The sequence below is a fragment of the Ciconia boyciana genome, chromosome 25 (assembly GCF_034638445.1).
Source record: "Ciconia boyciana chromosome 25, ASM3463844v1, whole genome shotgun sequence".
NCBI lineage: Eukaryota > Metazoa > Chordata > Aves > Ciconiiformes > Ciconiidae > Ciconia > Ciconia boyciana.
In genome coordinates, this window is record NC_132958.1 from 4,078,574 (window position 1) to 4,100,255 (window position 21,682).

The 21,682-nt window shown below is 50.2% G+C and overlaps 1 protein-coding gene across 1 annotated transcript in view; it reads right to left on the reverse strand.

The window, feature by feature from the left end:
* The window catches only part of XPO7 (exportin 7), a 325,319-nt gene that overhangs the window by 33,478 nt on the left and 270,159 nt on the right, over positions 1 to 21,682 (reverse strand). The gene's annotated exons all lie outside the window — the stretch shown is intronic.

The window sequence follows — 21,682 nt, forward strand, 5'->3', positions numbered from 1 at the left end:
TTCACAGATGGATATAAATATTCCCTCAGGTTCTTACTACTAGATTAATACGCAGGTATTTTCAACTGCTTTAGGGCTACATTCTAGGTTTCTAGGGGTAAATCATTACAAGAATACCATAATTTTTGTGCTTTTGTGCATTTGTAAAAAGAAGGATAGCATCAGTCGCCTAATTTATTTTTGGAGGAGAGATTGTTATGCAAAAGCCGAGTTACCGACAGGGTCAGCCGACAGATTCACGCACCACATCAGTGCACAGCTGAAAGCTTTCTTATACACAAGCGCAGCAATTCCACCCCAAAAGCACGCAGAAGTTTTTGATGCTCTGTTGCAGAGATGATCATCAGATAAGACGGTGTTAGAAGAAACACAGAGAAGGACCCTCTGCAAAAATTCTCTTCCCTTGTACCATATTCCAGAGCTGATTTTTTTTTTTTTTTAAATAACAACCTCATGGAAAATGTTGCCCTGACAGCATCACTACGTTAGAGGAATTAGAGAACTTTGCCAAGTACCAGACAGCAGTTCAACATACAGTTTTGTTTTTAAGAAAGCCAAAACCCAAAGACTTAAGCTGTACACCGAAAATCCTCAAAAACCTAAGATGAATAGAAACCATTATTAACCATAAACTATTATAAACCCTATCAACTATGGTTAAGCATTTGCCAGTACCTGTCATTTCTCACCACCAATCCACTTTCAGTTATTTAAAATCAGGTGGCAAAGTCTACATACAGGAAGGTGCCTGTTTATGTGTATCATCTTCAGCCCAAGGACAAAATACCATTTCCTCCAAATCCCCAAAATCCTTGCGACCATTTATCCATTTGAAAAGCTACCACGACCCTTCACTCCACATGTGTACGACAGACCGAATCCTTGGGAAGTGGCTCAGCCCAGCTCCACCACCCCGGTGGGACAGCAATCAGTTGCAGCCCATGGTCCCACACCGAACCAATGAATACTGATCTAGAGAGTATGGTTTACAATTTTTTTGGGGAAAAAAAAAAGTACCTATTTTTTAAAAGTTTTACATCACCATGCATTAATTCTTCGAGAAGCTCAGGAATGGGGTTTCCCTACAGTCAGCTTTCTTCACACTTCCAAGAAACACTAATTCCCTGCAACTCTTTGGGACTCGGTGGCAATCACCGTGGCTCCTTTTGTGCGACACTTGCCATGACAAAACACCCTTGTTTGTGTATGGTGCTGGATCCGTACCAGCCTTCTTCCAGATTACAGTTAGTTAACTCCCTCGGAGCCAGAGGAAACACACTATCTCTGGGACCCAAACAAAACAACTCCAAAAAGCCAACCACACCAACCGAATAGCCTGTCTGCTGCCCAAGAGATATGGCACACAAGGTCACCGTTAAATGCCCCATTAACACCACTGTGGTCATTAAAGCACAGTTTTCCTGTGGAAAAAAAATAAAATAAAATCACACACAGAGAAAAGCTAGAGCAAATTATTCAGGAGTGTGAATCCAGCAACTCAATGGAGAATAAAAGTGCACTCTATTCACGTTAGATTAAGCCAAGCATCCACACTAGGTTTTAAGCTTATTTTTAATATCTCATCTCTTATTGTGCAGTGTCAGCTGTCCCAAGTGTCCCTGTCCAGACAATCCTCAAGTTAAAGTTCACTCCGTACATCTTCCTCATGGTATCCCCAGACACGCAGCTGCAGAGGGGGCTGTGGGATGGAGCGTATTTTGGGGCACAGTACCAAAGCCTACGAGGGCAACTCAGAGGGAAAGCTGTGTCCAAACTTGGAAGTTTTCAACCATTATTTCAAGTTTGTGAATGGTCATCTTAGTTTTTAATTTAATGTGCTCAAATATCCGAAAAAACCACATTCATGATAAGCTGTAATCTGACCAAATAAATTCATCTGATGAAAAACCTTTATGCATAATTTTTAGAATTGTCTCAGTAATAAATTTCTTTCCTCCTTTTGTGCCCTGACTCAATTATCTGTCACACGGGCAGAGCAGTTGAGCTGCCCTGATACTGCATTCCAAGTCTGCAATGTTAAGTTTTCAGCACATTTTAATATTGCCATGATGAGGGCAGCGCAGTTCCCCTCCTCTCTGGTGATGGGGTAGAAATCAGGCTAGCCTTACTCCAGCACCCAGCTTTGAAAGTCGGAGATGTTTGGGCATTAGGGGTAGCAAGGTGGGGATTATTTCACTACAGACACCAGGCAATACCTACTTTTTCAACCAAGATAAAAAAAACCCACCACATTTAGTATAACGATTATGCAGGGCAAGAGCTCTGCATATTCTAGATAAGGACTGAAGCATGAGACAGCAGAGTATTTGAAACAGGGAGACACTCCAGCATCCCGCTAGCGCTGCACACGTGGGCTGCATTACAGGATGGAAAGGTACCTGGCCGGTGAGCCGAGAAGAAAAATAGCACTAAAGGCACAATTACACCTAACCAAAACTTGTGTTCATCGCTCCTTTGAGAACGAACAGCTCCAAAAACTCTTTGTAAAAAGAGGAAACCAGTTCTTTGCACCTAGGGAAGGCAAGGAGGCATCAATGAGGGCTCAGGGTAGCAGGGACGGATGGGGACTCTGCAGCCGTGGGGCAGCAGTTGGGATGGCATTTTAGGAGAAGAACTGCTGAGTCACGGGAGACAGCCCCAAGTGTCAAACACCCCCTCCCTCGCCGGCTCCCAGCCTTCCGAATCGCTCTTATCTGCTCCTTGCAGGACTGCACTGAAATCCCAGCATTTTTCTACAGTTGCACATGCCATACTCTATTAACACATACTAGTACGCCCAAAGTACTTTACGCAGTAACAAAAAAACCCCCACATGGTCCAATTTCTCTCATACATGGCACTATGAAGGCTAAATGACAACTTGAAACACCGGTCATCTCCCAGCTAGGAGTATGTGTCTTAATTGCATACTGAAAAGCCTAAACTGCCACCATCACATAACCACCTCTCGACTCCAAGCTCAGCATAGACAACGATCACTTCACTTTTCCTCCTATGTTCACACACATTTTTTCCCCTCCAAAGCCAAGACACAAACAATGCCTATGTTTTTCCCTCCAATAAAGTGTGGCGATTACCCCCTGTTAATGGAAATCTGCATCTTCTCTCCGTGTTCTTCTAAATCCAGCTTCCAGGCATGACATCTCATTATGTCACTGTCTACAAGCCTTAGACAATTTTTTTTGCAAACTGAAGTTGAATAAGTTTGTGTCCCTAGGAAAACACAAATAAAACCAGTATCATATTTTCAATCCATCTCTCCGAACTGAAGTTCAGCCCTACACTGCAAAGCACCGGAGGATATCGCAACACACCCTACGACTGACTCCAACGCCACTGTTTTGTATGCAGTACAACAGCATTTTGCCAACAAGGGAAAGTATATTTATCAGAAACCAGCAAACTTGACAAATGATTAGCAAAGCTTTCACTCCCCTTCCCTCCCAACAGAGACAAGCTCTGAGGGAAGTTTTGCTGCAGACCAACATCCTACAGAGAGTCGGGGGGGGGGGCTCCTTTCCACCAGAGCCTGCATGGAGTGAAGCTCTCTACACCGCAGGCTGCACAATCCTGAGCAGGAACTGCCAGTCCATCAGCCTGATATGAACTTTGCATCATGTTATTGCTTATTTCTGTAATAATATCAAACACTGAGAAGAAATGAGTTTTCCTCTGTACGTGGCACCCCCTTTGTATAATCTTGGCCTCAGATGTATGTCCACTGAGAGCAGCTGTGAAGCTCAAAACATAGGAAAAAACCCCAACCTATCAATCTCATTTATAGTACGAGCTACAAATAAAACTCGTCACTGTTCAGTGTTTTCCCCATGGTGAAGATAAACAACGTGTGATCATCTTTAAAATGATAAATACTACAAGGAAAGTAACAGCTACCTAAAAGGAGTCCCTGGGGGATGGCTGTGGAATTGATCCTATATTACACGGTTGCTTAAGCAACGCTTTTTACATCCAAGGGCTGCAATAAGCTCTAGGCAGGTTTAGTTCAATAGAGTTTGACTTCGCCACGCTGACAGTTCCCATTTCAGAAAATTGAGGAAACGCACGCTGTGCTCGGCGTACTCAAGATGGCAGAGCCAGAAAGTAAGCAGGAGTGTACACAGCCAGCCCCAAATGCTCGGGGGGGAGCAGGCATCGATAACCCCACAGATTCAGACATAGAAACTGGAGTATTTGGCTTAACAAGATCAATCCAAACTTTTCTGCTGCCCCGTGGTTCTTATCCTGAAGGATGTGCGTTGCTGCAAATCCTCCAGGCACACATTGTTTCCAAGACATTCCTTCCTCCTGCCTTATGGTTACTGACTCCCTGAGCCAGAGATCCTGCAACATGTTTAATACAGTTATTTTTGTCCCAAGCACATTCATCCATTTTAATATCCCCCAACTCATTCCCCCATATGTTATAATCAAAGTCAGACTTCGCAAGCGCCAGGCAACTGCAGGGCAGGCACCGAGATGTTCACGTCCTTGCTCGCTATGAGCGTGCAACAGGCCCCAGAAGAAGAGTTACCCGTGTACCTCCGGGATGTGGCATCACGGCGGTGGGAAGAGACCATCATCTATTTTTCCTTTCGCTTGAACACTTTACGTCTAAGGAATATCGATTTCTGTATCTGTCAGTAAACACGCACACCCCTAGCACGCATGGTGTCAAAGTAAGTAACGCGAGATGCAGTGCACGCTTCTCTAATGCAGCACCTGAAACCTTGCGTTCGGTCCTGTGCTGGCACCGGGCATCAGAGCTGCACAGCCTGGGTCAGCTTCTGCCCTTCAAAGCTGGAGACATTAGCTAGCTTTCCTCAATTACTCGCCGACTTTACAGCAAAACAGCCAGGAAGAAGATGCAGCACACAGTCAGGGCTCCGAAACACTGCGTTTTAACAAATGCAACCGTGCAATGAAGACGCATCGCAGCAAAGGGCCCTGGTGTTTTAAGCGACTAAGGCTCAAAGAATGCCTCAGGTCACTTGATGGATGTCAGGTATTTCAACCAAAAATAAAAAAGCTTTTAAGCTGAACGATGCAACTATTAACTGCCAAGGACCAGGATGATGCACTTCATAAGTACTCATAGCTGTAAAAATCAAGGTCTCATGGCTCATCACCCTCATTTGTTAAGAGAATCTGAACAACAAATTGCCCATTTCCATTTAGCCTACTAATAGCAGAGAAAGCAAACCTACCTACACCCTTCCAGCACATCTCAAAATTATTTATTGCAGTAGTATTTGCAGGCACCTCCCTGCATCTCTTGGGGAATCAATAAAGAGCTCTCATTTCTTTCTCCAAGATGAATGGTCTTCAAGCCCAGACGGAACAGGGCTGCCTTCAGGATTCAGCCCTGCCATTTTACTGCACAACACTTTCGAGTAACTCCGCACACTGCCCCACAGAAACACTTCAAATGAACAGTAACACTTCCCATAACTTAGTACTGACATCATATAACCTCGTACGTTACACAGGGCAGTTTCTATCCCAAAGAGCTTAAAGAGGAGGAACATGATACCCTTAGTGGGTGGTGAAACCGTTGACAAACTCTTCAATATTCTAGTTGGGTGCAAATAAATACTAGTGCATAATTTTGTCAAGGCTTAGCTCTAAAGGACAGCCATTTGCTTAGCTATCTGCTAAGAAATGAGAGAAAAGACAAGGTAATGTTTGGCTTTCTAACACAGGGCATGTCTTAAGTGAACAGTCCTGAAGCTAATTATACCTCAGAGACCAGCGGCAGTGAGAACAGATCGAGGGCTAAAATCTCCAAAAGAAACCTCTACATTTCTGCGTCATCAGGACTTCCAGATGCTAGCAGAATCTGTGTGCATATACCAACAGTCACGAAATAAATTAAAAAGAGGTTTGACAACGCATGAGATTTAATTTTTTTTTTTAAGAATGAAACAGATGCAGTGAAAATGGGAATCATCCCTGCTTTTGATGCTGGCCAGCTGGAAGTGTTTATTTCACCTTGACTGTGTCCTGGGTTTGCACTTTTTTCACGCAGCACCAAGTCTGATATCATGCACAACTTGAACTGCTAATGGGAAGGTCTGACTCCCATGGAAAAAATGGTCGCAGATCTCTTATCTTCTCTGAACACTACATGTAATTGTGCAGCGTTACTCACCTGAACGCATAATTCAGTTAGAAGAGGAGGTTTGTTATAGAACAACAAACAGGAAAAGTAAAACAACAACAGAGATACGATGGCCCAAGGCACCCAGCTTCTGGAGTGGACAGGGATTAGACCATCAATGGAGGAAAAAGCAGGCAGGCTGGGAAGATACACAGGGCTGTAAACTATGGCAGCTATTTCTCGCATAGGAAGTCTGCCAGCCATACTTGAGGAAAGGTGAAGTTGAAAAAAATCCACTTGTCTTATTAAAAAAAAAAAATCTTTAGAAGTTAGCTAATTTCTGGAACAATTAATCCCATCCTGTTTTGAAGAAACTGCCTCTGCACCATGACAGATTTCTATTAAACTTCAGGCAACCACTCCTGAGTTCAATCCCCACTGATGCCATTGAAGTAGTAATGAGAGATCCCTGGCGATGTAATAATACCTAGGAATGAATGAATTACCGAATTCTACCCCAAGAAAGGCCTCCCTCCCAGCAGGACGACTCAGCAGGGCCCTAAGCAAGGACCCCAGCACAACTGGCCTGGTAGCTGCAGCCAGCAGGTACTCCTCCACTTCTGAGAATAAAAAAGGAGAGGCCGGAGCAGAACCAACACCTTTGCTACAACAATGGGAGAATGAGTCACTCCTGTTTCTCTTTACCTTTTTATTTATATGCCACAGCTAATATATTGCTTCAGCAATCACACACTTCTAACCTCTCTTTTTTCAGAGCTGAATGTTCCTCATGCATCTGAGGACTTTTCATCTGGCAAAGGCTGGCCATTTCCTAACGAGCAGCAACTAGGAAATTAGGAAACAGCAAGCACAACACACATGGGACCAACACAGTGCTGGATACAGGGAGATGGGAAATCTGCAATCATTTGGATGAGCCAAACCTCTCAAAATCTCTTCTACCTGTTGAGAACAACTACAGAATATATTATAAAGAGAAAGGAGTCCTGCCATGCAAATCAGCATTCCCCATTTCAGTAGTGTGGGCACACAGTCCGGGTAGGTGCCAAGGTCGCTGCATTCCCTGCAGCAGGCAGAAATGTTTTTCGTATTATTTCGTATTCGTATGATTTCGTATTAAATACGAAATGTATTTCGTATTATTAACAGTACAACCCAGATACCCCTAGGTGTGAACACAGTTCTACAGAACAAACAGAATCGGACTTTGGGTATTTAGTCTGAAAGACACTTCTGATACTTTATTTTGGAAGGTTATTTGGTTGTTTTGGAAGGATACAGCCTATGTTTTGTGGCTCAAAACTAGAGAATCAGGCAACAGGCACCACAGTTCTTTGCCTGTGCAGGTCTGTAAGGTACGGACAGATCCAAAGCACTGCCACCACAGGATGTGAGCAGGAGCTGAAGACATGGAACAACGTTCTTCTCTAAACAGTACTGTTAGCATTGTGGGGGATTATTTTTGATTTGTTTAGATAGCAGGATAACCCCTGCGGGGTGCCACTTCGGAGCACCACACAAAAACCAGTAACACGCCTTCTATTCTTCTGATAGTTTTAACCATGTAATATTTTTTTCTTTGAACTCCAGGAAGAACAGCTCATTTACAAAATGAGCTGAATGAACTGAAAATTGCTTTTGAGGTCATAGATCCCCCTGCTTGCTTTGCATTTGGTGAAGAGGAGGGAAAAAAAATAGTCTTCAGCACTGCCTCATCCCACCATGTTCAGGACCCGGAACAGAAGGTAAGGAGTCTCATGGCAGATATCAGAGCCTACGGAGAAAAACTAAGGCAACTGCACTATTGGGCAAGCTAACTGCAGTGAAGCAAGCTGGCTTTCAGATTTCTGTGTCTCATCTTCTCTAATAGAGATAACAGACAACTTTCAGGGCACTAGCTTTGCAGAACAAGCCACCTTCAGATGCAGCGATCAATACCACATATCAAAGCACTGCAAGCAGTAAGTGTTTTACCCCGATGGGAACCCACTACCAAAAAACCCCAACGACTCAAAACCAAGCCCCACACACCGACAGGTCTGCAACCAGTCATACAGCATGCAAATTTGTTTGAGACACAAAGCTGTGCTCCAAGATGATGGTTCAGGAGAAAACAGAAGCCTTCCAAATACCCCGAAAACTCTGGAGGCACCTCTGATCATACAAAATACTAAAGCTACTACAGGACTGCTCAAAACTCACCATCCAGAAACAGCAAAATAATCCAAGTACTGCAAATCACCTTCAACTTACTGGTTAAACTAGAGTCAGCTACAAACATTATCAAGTGCTGGAAGAGAAACAACAGAATTCGTATTTTCCAGTACGACGTCCTTGGACTATAACTCCTGTAATCACCGTGTTCACAAACACTCTGAACTGGTGATACAAGGGCTCAGAGCTTTCAAATGGGAATTCAACCAAAACACTTAGATGATACAGCAGTAACATCCCTGTCCAATGGGAATATAGTAAACAGAGAATAATTAAGTCAGAATGATGGGCTGTGGAATAAGCCACGTAAAAGGTGCGTTCAAGAACCCTACATTACAGAAAGTGCCACTGCAGGACAGACATAAATCCTCTGCAGATCTGGAGTTGTGAGTCCACAGGGTACACGGATGCAGAGCTCATTTTACTGGCAATAGATAAAAAGGATGGAAAGGGCTGAAAGATGATCCTGAAGTGGAGGTGTTTAGCAGAAAAGTGGTGGCTATTCCTTTTATAAACTGATCTTACAACACATGAGAAAAAAGCATAGTTTGTTGATAATCCTGCTACAAGATAAAGTGACTGAATGACGCATTTCTCAACTAAGAAAAGTATTTCTGATGATCTTACCTAATCGGTGATCAGACTTCTTGGACACTAGGTATACAGACTAGAGCATGACGGCTTGCATGAGCTGCAGAAAATAGTACGTCAGCTGGGACAGGAATTCTGACCCTTTCCTTGCAATAGCAGGAGTCCCCACTGCTGAGACCACAAAGGCCAAAAGGTGTTAAAACATTTGGATTTCTAGATCACCTGCTTTTGTGAATTTGACTCCTCAGACCCATCAGATTCAGTTCAAGCTAAATGGCTGAGGATCGCTCTCTCCCTCCCAATATATTCTCCTATCTCAAGAGACAGGACTCCAAAGCTACAAACAAACCTGGACGACAGCAGGTTAAAGCCTGTTCTCTATTGCTGAGTTACAAGGCCAGAGCCCATTTCAGCTATAAACAGAGATACGATGTTAATGAGCAGCACAGAAACATGCATGAAACACTTCACAACCTTTGTGCCTCATACATCATTTTAATATCCCTAGAACGACCTTATTTTAAATCCTACAGTTGGAAGGAAAAAGGCAATTATCAGTGCCAGACAGACCAGGCCCTTTAGGTTTCTCTGTGGCTGCCCAACGGCTGTAAGGGTGTCAAAATACCAAGTCACCTTGCACTTGTGTGCCACAAGCATAAGGAGAGCAGCAACAGCGATGGTGCTGATCAGTCACCACAATCCGAGACAAGTATGGGTGCTGTGCCAACCAGGCATGGAATAAAAACAATACAAATTAAATAAACAGAAAATAAAGCAACTGCTACTAGCCCTACTTCCACTTCCTGCTGCCTGGCTATACCAATACATACACATGATAGATTTTCTTTCTGACCTGCCAAAGTGGGAAAGAAATCTTCAACACATCCCCATTCCGATTTGGAAAATAAATAAATAAATAAATAAATCTCCTTTTACAGAATTCATCCAGTAACCAGAAGTTCCCCATTACAAGAAATCAAATTAAGATACTATTCAAACTAGCAAAGTAACTCAGCTGAAACAGGCAGGTAAGGACACAGTTTGCCTGCCTGATTCTTGTAAATACCTTCTTGTTTGATTTTCTTGTTCTTGCGTTATTAATAAATTATACAAGAATACTGAACAATACGTTAAAAGGAGAACTGTAAACTTTAACTTAAAAAGTTCAGCTAGAAACCCACAATTACACTTTAAACTACCAAAATGCTGCAAGCAGAAAGAAGTGCTCTTACACTACGTCCGCAGTTCAAATGATCTCAAACAAGGGAAAAGGGGAGAAGACAGTCTGTTAAAAGATGAAACGTGTTTTTCTCTTCTAGTGCTAAAACATAACTTTTTACTCTCGAGCTGGGTGTTGATTTACATGCAAGACCAGGTAAGTCTCGATAAGCCAGACAGCCCCACGAGCACACAGCATAATGTTTAACCAGTGCTGCTGCTCCAGCTACTGCAGCGTGATACACGACGCGGCGTGCAGGGACGTCCTGGCACGGTGCTCTCCTCTGCCCCGTGCCCACCTGCAGCATGGGCAAAATTGCAAAAGACGCAGCCAGACCAGCTATAAACAACAGGAGAACACATTACACAGTGCAATCACTGGCCAATTGCACCCAAAAATAGTTTAAACAGTCAAAGAGCTGCTAAAAATTACTTCTCATTCACAGCACTCAACTGAGGCATGTTATTTTTCTGAAGTGCAGCACATATTTCAGCCTGGAGAACTACTTCTGATTTCCACAGCAGGACAACGGGCAAGGGGAGAAGGAAGAGAAGGATCAGACTGTCAAAGCACATTTATAATGGAGATCTTACATCACCCGATATTCAAAGCATGCCACCAGTAAGATGTCAAGCACCAGAGCGTGAAGCTGATGTTTTATCCTGACCACACCAGGGCAACGAGCTTCCCACTGGCAAACCATTACCGGAGTTAGCAGGGACCACGAATAAACTTCACATTTTGTCTTTAATAAGAAACAAAAGCAAAAATGTCAAGCTTCTGCCGAGATATTTTCTGGGTGGTTTAACAGCTTTCCTACAACAGTACCTTTTACTAGTTTGTTAGAATGAACACATGCTAAAAATAACCACCAAGAACACCACCATCGTCAACAACTGCATGCATGAGGCCACACCAACCACCAATTCAGCGAGTGACAGATCCTTATGGTCTGGTTCAACTTTGAAGGTGTAAGAAGCATTTAATTAAAACTCTTCCCTCTAAGGAGGTCTAAGTCCTATATTCCTTGCACAATCAAGAACAGGGAGAATCCAAAGCAAGCCAGAAAGGACCTACCACCCGCTAACTGCCCAGTCAGTGGGCTCTGACTTACGGCTATCAGAGATGGGAAGGCTGTGAACAACACCTTACCGTGTTAACACCTTGGTGTGTTTGACTCCTACATTTCCAGAGGTTACACCAACCAGGCTTGACTGGAAAACTAAAAAAATTCGCAGGTAGTCTTTCCCAAGACTGCAAACCCACTATTGAGAAAAAGCCAGCTGTGCCAAAGTTAGATGAGCAAAGAAATAACAAAACCTTTCTTGCAAATCAAAGCTGAAGATGTGCAGAGAGCTTCACAGGGGCCAGGTGGTACCAGCACTGCTATTGCACAAAAGGCCAAAGCTGCACCAGCACAATTAGGTTGGGAAAAATGAGAGTAACCTCAGACACAGATAACACTGGTTACTCTTACAAAAAACCCTAGATGCTTGCAACTAAGCCACACAACTGTATCACTGGGAAAGCAGCGCAAACTATTCATAAACGCCTTCTTGAAACCACAGCTTAGAAGCAGGAAGACAAAAATTACATTTTTGCAGGCAATTTTAAGTAGTAAAAATGTAACTTCCTGAACTTTGCTTTAGTAGGCCTGAGCCCTATAGACTCATAAAACACCACTGCACTGCCCAAAACCAAGGGCAACGAGACATTATTAACAGTAATAAAGTTCTTGAGCTACAGAGCATTCAGTGTTCTCTTAAAATGATTAAAATGAACAAATCCTCCTTAATTGTATTAGCCTTGGCTACCCAAGGAAACATAGCTCAGGAGCTAGAACAGGGAGAAGGGACCAGCCATCTGACAGCATGCTCGCAGCCCCGACCTGGCCGCTCCACTCCTCTCTGCCCTTCTTCTACTGTCGTTGCAGGCACCCAGCTCACGCCCAACTGAGCTTTGCCTTCCCCCTTTGTGATACAGAAGTTCTGAGATCTTCAGGTGAACCATTACAGATGGGATCATAACCTAAACACAGAGTAGCTCCAGCTCACTGAATTCAGTGACAACATCTCCCACAGGCTTCAATGAGGCCAGGATTTCGCCCTGAGCCCGTCTCTCAGCAGGCTGCTAATGAGCGTGAAAACCTACAACGAAGCCACCGCGTTCTCCTTTCCCATCTGGGCTGCTTCAAAACACCATCATCTGGAGGAGAGGCACAGCGGGCTGGGTCTGCTGCCAGTAGCTATGTATTGGACACCTTACCTGCTACCTAAGGGACCTCCAAAGTACGCTCCAGATGTCGGCTGAGTGCAGGGAATAAACCGCTGGTGGTGGAGTCCCCAGAGCTGAAAAGGAGCGTCCACTTTTTTTTACGTCAAAGTTTGGCTGCAGAGATCTTGAGATACTGAATTGCAACCCTATACCTCCCACCCTTCAGCTGAAATCCAACTCTGAACACCTTCTGCAACTTTGATGCTGAGCATCCAAACAGCACAGTTTAAAAAAAAGCATATAACTTTTAAAAAAAGCCTCATTTGCAAAAGAAATGCTGCCAGCTCTATTTTTAGTCAAACCAGTGTTTCCCCCTCCCCAGGTCCAGAGCACTCCCTTGGGCTATTCTGAGATAAACCCAAGTCCTTAATTAGAGCTTTCAGCGAGTCCAATGACACACGGAAGGTAAAAGCTTGAACTAAAACAAACGAAAAAGTATTCTAAGCAATTTGTAGTTGGGCACCAGGCTACATCGTGACTCTTTTACCAAGCAAGTGCAAGGTTACCGAGATATCAAATGGGAAACACGCATCTCAGTCTCCACGGTTTCCTCTGCAGCAAGCTGAATGTTATAGATTTCTAGAGCCAAATTAGATTTTGTGTTTGAGCCAAAGCAACGTCCTTTAGAATACAGAAACACAGAACAAAAAAAAATTTGGGTCCTATTAGGGATGGAGAAGGAATTGCTCTAGGAAACAGTCTCAAAAAAACATCGTGTCTCCCTTAGTACACGAGTACGGCACAAAGGAGCCTCCAACACTGGTGAGAAAATCGCTGCATCCTTCCTCACACTCACACGGTGCGACCCATTTCTGTGAATTACCAACACGTGGTGGACGTGACACAAGAACACCTACCCAAACACACTTTTATATGATTTTTTTTTTTCCCCACTGAGCTTCCTCCACAACTGTATTGAGATGAAAGAAGTCACTTCTGTCTGCAGCCCACCCGGTACACCTGGAGGCTCCAGCCGAATTGAACCTGCACAAACACACAAGTGCTCCAAAGACGGAAGTTTTCCAGCTTGGAGAAAAGTGCTGTCAGCTCATTTAACAGTTAAAAAGACAGAAAACTCAGTGCCAATCTCTGGGATTTGAAAAACCCAGTCCTGAACCTAAAACCACATAGCGTGGAAGCAAAAAAAGGGATGCAATTTCCTTTTTAGATGCCAGATTTCTTATTTTTCTGTTACAAGTGGCCATCTCAGCACCCACCTTGTTACTTCTCACTGGCCCAAATTCCTTTCATCTCAACTTGAAGTCAAGCACTGAGAACAGCCAATAATAAATGTAGAAGCGACAACAATTCTTAGTCAGTGCAATGATTTTTTTAAATTGAAGACAAATGAAACGTTCCATATAGAAAGTCACAGAATTCATCATCATCCTACAACAAACGTTCTCCCACAGGAATATTCACATTCAGTAAGTGCATCCCATTTTAGGACAGCAGCATGGGAAACATCTAAGGGGCCAGGAAAGCAGAAGAAAAACAAAGATGACACAAATCTGTTTCCAAGGGGGGGGGGGGGGGGGGGGGGAGGAAGGGGAAGGGGATTCCTATTTGCCCGCAAAGCTAATTGTAATGACAACCTCACTGCTTTCCTCTGCCTCTACTGTGAGCGAGTTTAAGTGATGCTTACAAGACTTGCAACAGACAGAAACATTAATTCAAAACAAGGTCATATGAGCTTTTTGAGAAGTGGAAAAGTTGGTGTACAGCAATTTGCTTTAAGACCGTAGGACTTCTTTTCAGCCACACAAAATCATCTGATTCTCTCTGCTCCTGTATCAGTATCACTGCATCCTTTGTTTCCAGACGCTGAACAGTCCCCCCTTGAAGAGCTGCTCGACAGGAAAGCACCACAGCCAGCTCTGACTACACAATTCCCACCAACAAAGCTGGTGGGCTCACTCACTATTTGCATAATGTCTATTTTTTAAAGACGAGAACATGACATTCTCTTTCATTATGGCTTTAAAAGTTTGTCTTTATCCTTACTGTCGCTCCATATTGTAAAGTAAATAACTTCAGCACAGATGCAGCCTATAAATAATGTTTTTGTGCTTGATCACATATTAGCACATGAGGTACAGCTCCAGGAAGTTCCACTGTGAAGATGTAACACCCAAACCAAAGCTCTCATGAAGCAGCAGCAAGACTTTACTAACCTGTTAAACTCTGCACAGCTTTTGACAGCCAGTATTTATTTGCAAATCCCTGTTCCCATTAAAACAGGACCAACTCCCACAGCATATGCCATAAAACCAACTCTCTCAATTATTCACACTGATAGTCAACATCTCCCCACGACGCTGGTTAACTCAATAACCGTTCTGTTAAATGAAAATGATGTTTGCTAGGGGAGTCTGTGCAATTTAGCTCAAATCTTATGTCCAAAAGACTGGCGTTTCAGCCACGGGAAGACCTCTCATCAAAAATTTAATCTATTAATAAAACCCACTACTTCCTCCAGCCACAAAAATCCACAACTGGTTTTGAAGGGAACCTCGCACTCTCCTTTCTGAAGGAAAGCTCCTCAGAGCTACCGCCTAATGCCTTTACCTGGAGCAGAGAGGAAAAAAAAGAGACAATAAAAAGCAAGCAACCCCATCCACTTACAGCACGTGCCAATTTTGTTAGCTATATTTGTCCTGTACAGGAACTGCACCAAGCTGCAGGTGCCTTAACCATATTTGCAAATCAGTTTTTCTCCGAGTGGAACATCTTCCAGGCCCTTGACGTTAAACTTTAACTAAGCAAGTCGAACACAGCAATTGCAACGCTGTTCTTATGGCTCAAACTTCCATTTGCTCAATTCAATATTTAACAAAGAAAAGCAGGGTACGAAGCAGAGTTTTAAAGCAACAAGAGCAGCCGTTTCACCCGCCTTCAGTGTCAAACCGCAGGGTCGCCAGCTAAGTTTGAAAGGTAGGGCTCGACTCATGGCAAACAAATTCAGAGTTTCTTCAGTAAATTTAGAGCCTGTGACTTGTTTAATAATGCAGTAATTCCTCTCCTCCCCTGAGATTACCCAAGAGACGTTTGCCAGCAACCTTGCCAGACAACCTGAGAGCTGCACGGCTCTGTTCTGAGTTAATAAACTGCTCACCCTTGTGGTTCACAAGGGTATCATGTGAAGAAGATATTTATTTAAAAGTTGCATAGATAATATGTAACTACCAGCGTCATTACAGTTTAGCCAGTCTTTTGGACACCATGCAAATCCTGTGCAAGTTCAACTAAAATATTATGCAAAAAACCCTCACAGTTTCCCCAGCACTACCTATTTTTAATTTTTCTGTCAGTGACAGCACCGACTCTTGGTTTTCCATCCTACCACGCAAGCCTGACTTGGTTAAAGCCACCGTCACCTTTGATTTGCCTCCCGGCTCCTGTCCACGACAGTAACGCGCTCATCCACGCAGGGTTTTGTTTTTAACGCCAACCAAAACAGTTTACCTAAACGCCAAGGCTCCCTCGCAGCTGGAAAACAAAACAAACACGGCTGGGAAAAGCAAGGATGCAAACCCCAAAGCTGGGGCGAGGGACGGCGGCTGCAGGGCCCAGGCTCCCGCAAAGACACCGGGAGAGGGCCGGTACAGACGGGGCTTTGGCAGCGGGGGGTGCTGGAGCGGAGCCGGCTGTTCGTTTCCAAGCCGGGGGGGGATCCGAGGTTCCTTTCCCCAAACGTTTGCTACCGGCCTTGCTAGAAAACTCCACAGCGGCGGCGGGAGGAGGCAAAGGCCGCTCGGCCGGTAAACACCGGCGGCTGCAGCCGCCCTCCCCCGGTGAAGTCGCCCTCCCGGCGGCCCTTCGCCCCGGGGAGGCCGGGCCGGGCCCGGCGGTGACACATGTCAAAGCCTGGAGCCGTTCGGGGCTCGCCGGCAAACACGGCCCGGGGCGGGGCGGGGGGGAGCCGCGCCGCCGGCCCAGCAAGGCCGCTCGCCCCCGCGCCCACCGTGCCAGTGCCCGCGCCCGCCCGCCGCCCGGCCCGCACGCGGCGGAGGGCCGGGACCGCGGGAGGGGTGGGGTGGGGGTGGGGGGGCAGACGGGGAGCCACGGCGGCGGCAGCACCTCCACCGCGCCGCGGGGCCTGCGGGCCCGCTGCCACCCCCAGCCGCGCCGGGCCTCACCGGGCCTGGCCTCGCCGGGCCTCACCGGGCCTACCCGCGCCGCCGCCGAGGCCCGGCCCCGCGGCAGGCCGGCCGGGCAGGGAGGGGAGGCACGTCCCGCCCGGCCCCACGGGCGGCCCCGCGGCGCGGCCCCCCCCTCACCTGCACATGATCCGCCATTTTGCTCCATTCATGCTCCGCTCCCTCCGCCTCCGCCGGGCCCGGCACGCGCCCACCCCCCCGCCCGCGCGCACGCGCGACGGCCCCCGCCGCCCACCGCGCCTGCGCGGACCGCCCGCCCCGCCCCCGCCGACGGCGCGCGCCGCGCCACGCCCCCCCCGCCCCGCCCCGCCGCGCGCCCTCTGCGGCGCAGGTGACGTCACGACGGCGGCGACGCAGCGGAGGGAGGGGCGGGCTTTGTTGACATGGCGCTTAAAGGGGCCGCGCCCCGCTTCCAGAGCTCCCGGGGGCTCGCCCCACTGCTCCCAGTGCCCGGCACCAGTGGCCCCAGTTCCTTGCACCGGTGGCCCCCAGTTACCCCAGGCAGGGACAAGCCTCGTGCCCCAGCGGCCCCTGCACCGCTGCTCCCGGCGCTCCCGGTGCCCTGCAGCCACGTCCCTGCGCCCAGCTCCCTGCTCCAGTGCTCCCAGTTACCCCAGCAGCCCCTGCTCCAGTGCTCCCAGTTACCCTGGCAGCCCCTGCTCCAGTGCTCCCAGTTACCCCAGCAGCCCCTGCTCCAGTGCTCCCAGTTACCCTGGCAGCCTCTGCTCCAGTGCTCCCAGTTACCCCAGCCCCTGCTCCAGTGCTCCCAGTTACCCCGGCAGCCTCTGCTCCAGTGCTCCCAGTTACCCCTGCCCCTGCTCCAGTGCTCCCAGTTACCCCGGCAGCCTCTGCTCCAGTGCTCCCAGTTACCCCAGCCCCTGCTCCAGTGCTCCCAGTTAACCCAGCCCCTGCTCCAGTGCTCCCAGTTACCCCAGCAGCCCCTGCTCCAGTGCTCCCAGTTACCCCGGCAGCCCCTGCTCCAGTGCTCCCAGTTACCCCAGCCCCTGCTCCAGTGCTCCCAGTTACCCTGGCAGCCTCTGCTCCAGTGCTCCCAGTTACCCCAGCCCCTGCTCCAGTGCTCCCAGTTACCCCGGCAGCCTCTGCTCCAGTGCTCCCAGTTACCCCAGCCCCTGCTCCAGTGCTCCCAGTTACCCCGGCAGCCTCTGCTCCAGTGCTCCCAGTTACCCCTGCCGCCTCTGCTCCAGTGCTCCCAGTTACCCCCGCCCCTGCTCCAGTGCTCCCAGTTACCCCAGCAGCCCCTGCTCCAGTGCTCCCAGTTACACCGGCAGCCCCTGCTCCAGTGCTCCCAGTTACCCCAGCCCCTGCTCCAGTGCTCCCAGTTACCCTGGCAGCCTCTGCTCCAGTGCTCCCAGTTACCCCAGCCCCTGCTCCAGTGCTCCCAGTTACCCCGGCAGCCTCTGCTCCAGTGCTCCCAGTTACCCCAGCCCCTGCTCCAGTGGTCCCAGTTACCCCGGCAGCCTCTGCTCCAGTGCTCCCAGTTACCCCAGCCCCTGCTCCAGTGCTCCCAGTTACCCCGGCCGCCTCTGCTCCAGTGCTCCCATTTACCCCGGCAGCCCCTGCTCCAGTGCTCCCAGTTACCCCAGCAGCCCCTGCTCCAGTGCTCCCAGTTACCCCGGCAGCCTCTGCTCCAGCGCTCCCAGTTACCCCAGCAGCCCCTGCTCCAGTGCTCCCAGTTAACCCAGCCCCTGCTCCAGTGCTCCCAGTTACCCCAGCAGCCTCTGCTCCAGTGCTCCCAGTTACCCCAGCACCTACACCAGTGCTCCCAGTTACCCCAGCCCGTGCTCCAGTGCTCCCAGTTACCCCAGCACCTACACCAGTGCTCCCAGTTACCCCAGCCCCTGCTCCAGTGCTCCCAGTTACGCTGGCAGCCTCTGCTCCAGTGCTCCCAGTTACCCCCGCCCCCGCTCCAGTGCTCCCAGTTACCCCAGCCTCTGCTCCAGTGCTCCCAGTTACCCCAGCCCCTGCTCCAGTGCTCCCAGTTACCCCGGCAGCCTCTGCTCCAGTGCTCCCAGTTACCCCAGCCCCTGCTCCAGTGCTCCCAGTTAACCCAGCCCCTGCTCCAGCGCTCCCAGTTACCCCAGCAGCCCCTGCTCCAGTGCTCCCAGTTACCCCAGCCCGTGCTCCAGTGCTCCCAGTTAGCCTGCAGCCCCTGCTCCAGTGCTCCCAGTTACCCCGGCAGCCTCTGCTCCAGTGCTCCCAGTTACCCCAGCCCCTGCTCCAGTGCTCCCAGTTACCCCAGCAGCCTCTGCTCCAGTGCTCCCAGTTACCCCAGCAGCCCCTGCTCCAGTGCTCCCAGTTACCCCAGCAGCCCCTGCTCCAGTGCTCCCAGTTACCCCAGCACCTACACCAGTGCTCCCAGTTACCCCAGCCCCTGCTCCAGTGCTCCCAGTTACCGCAACAGCCCCTGCTCCAGTGCTCCCAGTTACCCCTGCCCCTGCTCCAGTGCTCCCAGTTACCCCGGCAGCCTCTGCTCCAGTGCTCCCAGTTACCCCAGCCCCTGCTCCAGTGCTCCCAGTTAACCCAGCCCCTGCTCCAGTGCTCCCAGTTACCCCAGCAGCCCCTGCTCCAGTGCTCCCAGTTACCCCAGCCCCTGCTCCAGTGCTCCCAGTTACCCCGGCAGCCTCTGCTCCAGTGCTCCCAGTTACCCCAGCCCCTGCTCCAGTGCTCCCAGTTACGCTGGCAGCCTCTGCTCCAGTGCTCCCAGTTACCCCAGCCCCTGCTCCAGTGCTCCCAGTTACCCCGGCAGCCTCTGCTCCAGTGCTCCCAGTTACCCCTGCCCCTGCTCCAGTGCTCCCAGTTACCCCGGCAGCCTCTGCTCCAGTGCTCCCAGTTACCCCAGCCCCTGCTCCAGTGCTCCCAGTTAACCCAGCCCCTGCTCCAGTGCTCCCAGTTACCCCAGCAGCCCCTGCTCCAGTGCTCCCAGTTACCCCAGCAGCCCCTGCTCCAGTGCTCCCAGTTACCCCAGCCCCTGCTCCAGTGCTCCCAGTTACCCTGGCAGCCTCTGCTCCAGTGCTCCCAGTTACCCCAGCAGGCCCTGCTCCAGTGCTCCCAGTTACCCCGGCAGCCTCTGCTCCAGTGCTCCCAGTTACCCCAGCCCCTGCTCCAGTGCTCCCAGTTACCCCCGCAGCCTCTGCTCCAGTGCTCCCAGTTACCCCTGCCGCCTCTGCTCCAGTGCTCCCAGTTACCCCAGCCCCTGCTCCAGTGCTCCCAGTTACCCCAGCAGCCCCTGCTCCAGTGCTCCCAGTTACACCGGCAGCCCCTGCTCCAGTGCTCCCAGTTACCCCAGCCCCTGCTCCAGTGCTCCCAGTTACCCTGGCAGCCTCTGCTCCAGTGCTCCCAGTTACCCCAGCCCCTGCTCCAGTGCTCCCAGTTACCCCGGCAGCCTCTGCTCCAGTGCTCCCAGTTACCCCAGCCCCTGCTCCAGTGGTGCCAGTTACCCCGGCAGCCTCTGCTCCAGTGCTCCCAGTTACCCCAGCCCCTGCTCCAGTGCTCCCAGTTACCCCGGCAGCCTCTGCTCCCGCGCTCCCAGTTACCCCAGCAGCCCCTGCTCCAGTGCTCCCAGTTACCCCAGCCCCTGCTCCAGTGCTCCCAGTTAACCCAGCCCCTGCTCCAGCGCTCCCAGTTACCCCAGCAGCCCCTGCTCCAGTGCTCCCAGTTACCCTGGCAGCCCCTGCTCCAGTGCTCCCAGTTACCCCAGCCCCTGCTCCAGTGCTCCCAGTTACCCCGGCAGCCTCTGCTCCAGTGCTCCCAGTTACCCCTGCCCCTGCTCCAGTGCTCCCAGTTACCCCAGCAGCCTCTGCTCCAGTGCTCCCAGTTACCCCAGCAGCCCCTGCTCCAGTGCTCCCAGTTACCCCAGCCCCTGCTCCAGTGCTCCCAGTTACCCCAGCACCTACACCAGTGCTCCCAGTTACCCCAGCCCCTGCTCCAGTGCTCCCAGTTACCCCGGCAGCCTCTGCTCCAGTGCTCCCAGTTACCCCTGCCCCTGCTCCAGTGCTCCCAGTTACCCCGGCAGCCTCTGCTCCAGTGCTCCCAGTTACCCCAGCCCCTGCTCCAGTGCTCCCAGTTAACCCAGCCCCTGCTCCAGTGCTCCCAGTTACCCCAGCAGCCCCTGCTCCAGTGCTCCCAGTTACCCCAGCAGCCCCTGCTCCAGTGCTCCCAGTTACCCCGGCAGCCTCTGCTCCAGTGCTCCCAGTTACCCCAGCCCCTGCTCCAGTGCTCCCAGTTACGCTGGCAGCCTCTGCTCCAGTGCTCCCAGTTACCCCAGCCCCTGCTCCAGTGCTCCCAGTTACCCCAGCACCTACACCAGTGCTCCCAGTTACCCCAGCAGCCCCTGCTCCAGTGCTCCCAGTTACCCTGGCAGGCCCTGCTCCAGTGCTCCCAGTTACCCCAGCCTCTGCTCCAGTGCTCCCAGTTACCCCAGCAGCCTCTGCTCCAGTGCTCCCAGTTACCCCAGCCCCTGCTCCAGTGCTCCCAGTTACCCCAGCCCCTGCTCCAGTGCTCCCAGTTACCCCAGCACCTACACCAGTGCTCCCAGTTACCCCAGCCCCTGCTCCAGTGCTCCCAGTTACGCTGGCAGCCTCTGCTCCAGTGCTCCCAGTTACCCCAGCCCCTGCTCCAGTGCTCCCAGTTACCCCAGCAGCCCCTGCTCCAGTGCTCCCAGTTACCCCAGCAGGCCCTGCTCCAGTGCTCCCAGTTACCCCGGCAGCCTCTGCTCCAGTGCTCCCAGTTACCCCAGCCCCTGCTCCAGTGCTCCCAGTTACCCCAGCCCCTGCTCCAGTGCTCCCAGTTACCCCAGCAGCCCCTGCTCCAGTGCTCCCAGTTACCCCAGCCCCTGCTCCAGTGCTCCCAGTTACCCCAGCAGCCCCTGCTCCAGTGCTCCCAGTTACCCCAGCAGGCCCTGCTCCAGTGCTCCCAGTTACCCCAGCACCTGCTCCAGTGCTCCCAGTTACCCCAGCAGCCTGTGCACCAGTGCTCCCAGTTACCCCAGCAGCCCCTGCTCCAGTGCTCCCAGTTACCCCAGCAGCCTCTGCTCCAGTGCTCCCAGTTACCCCAGCAGCCCCTGCT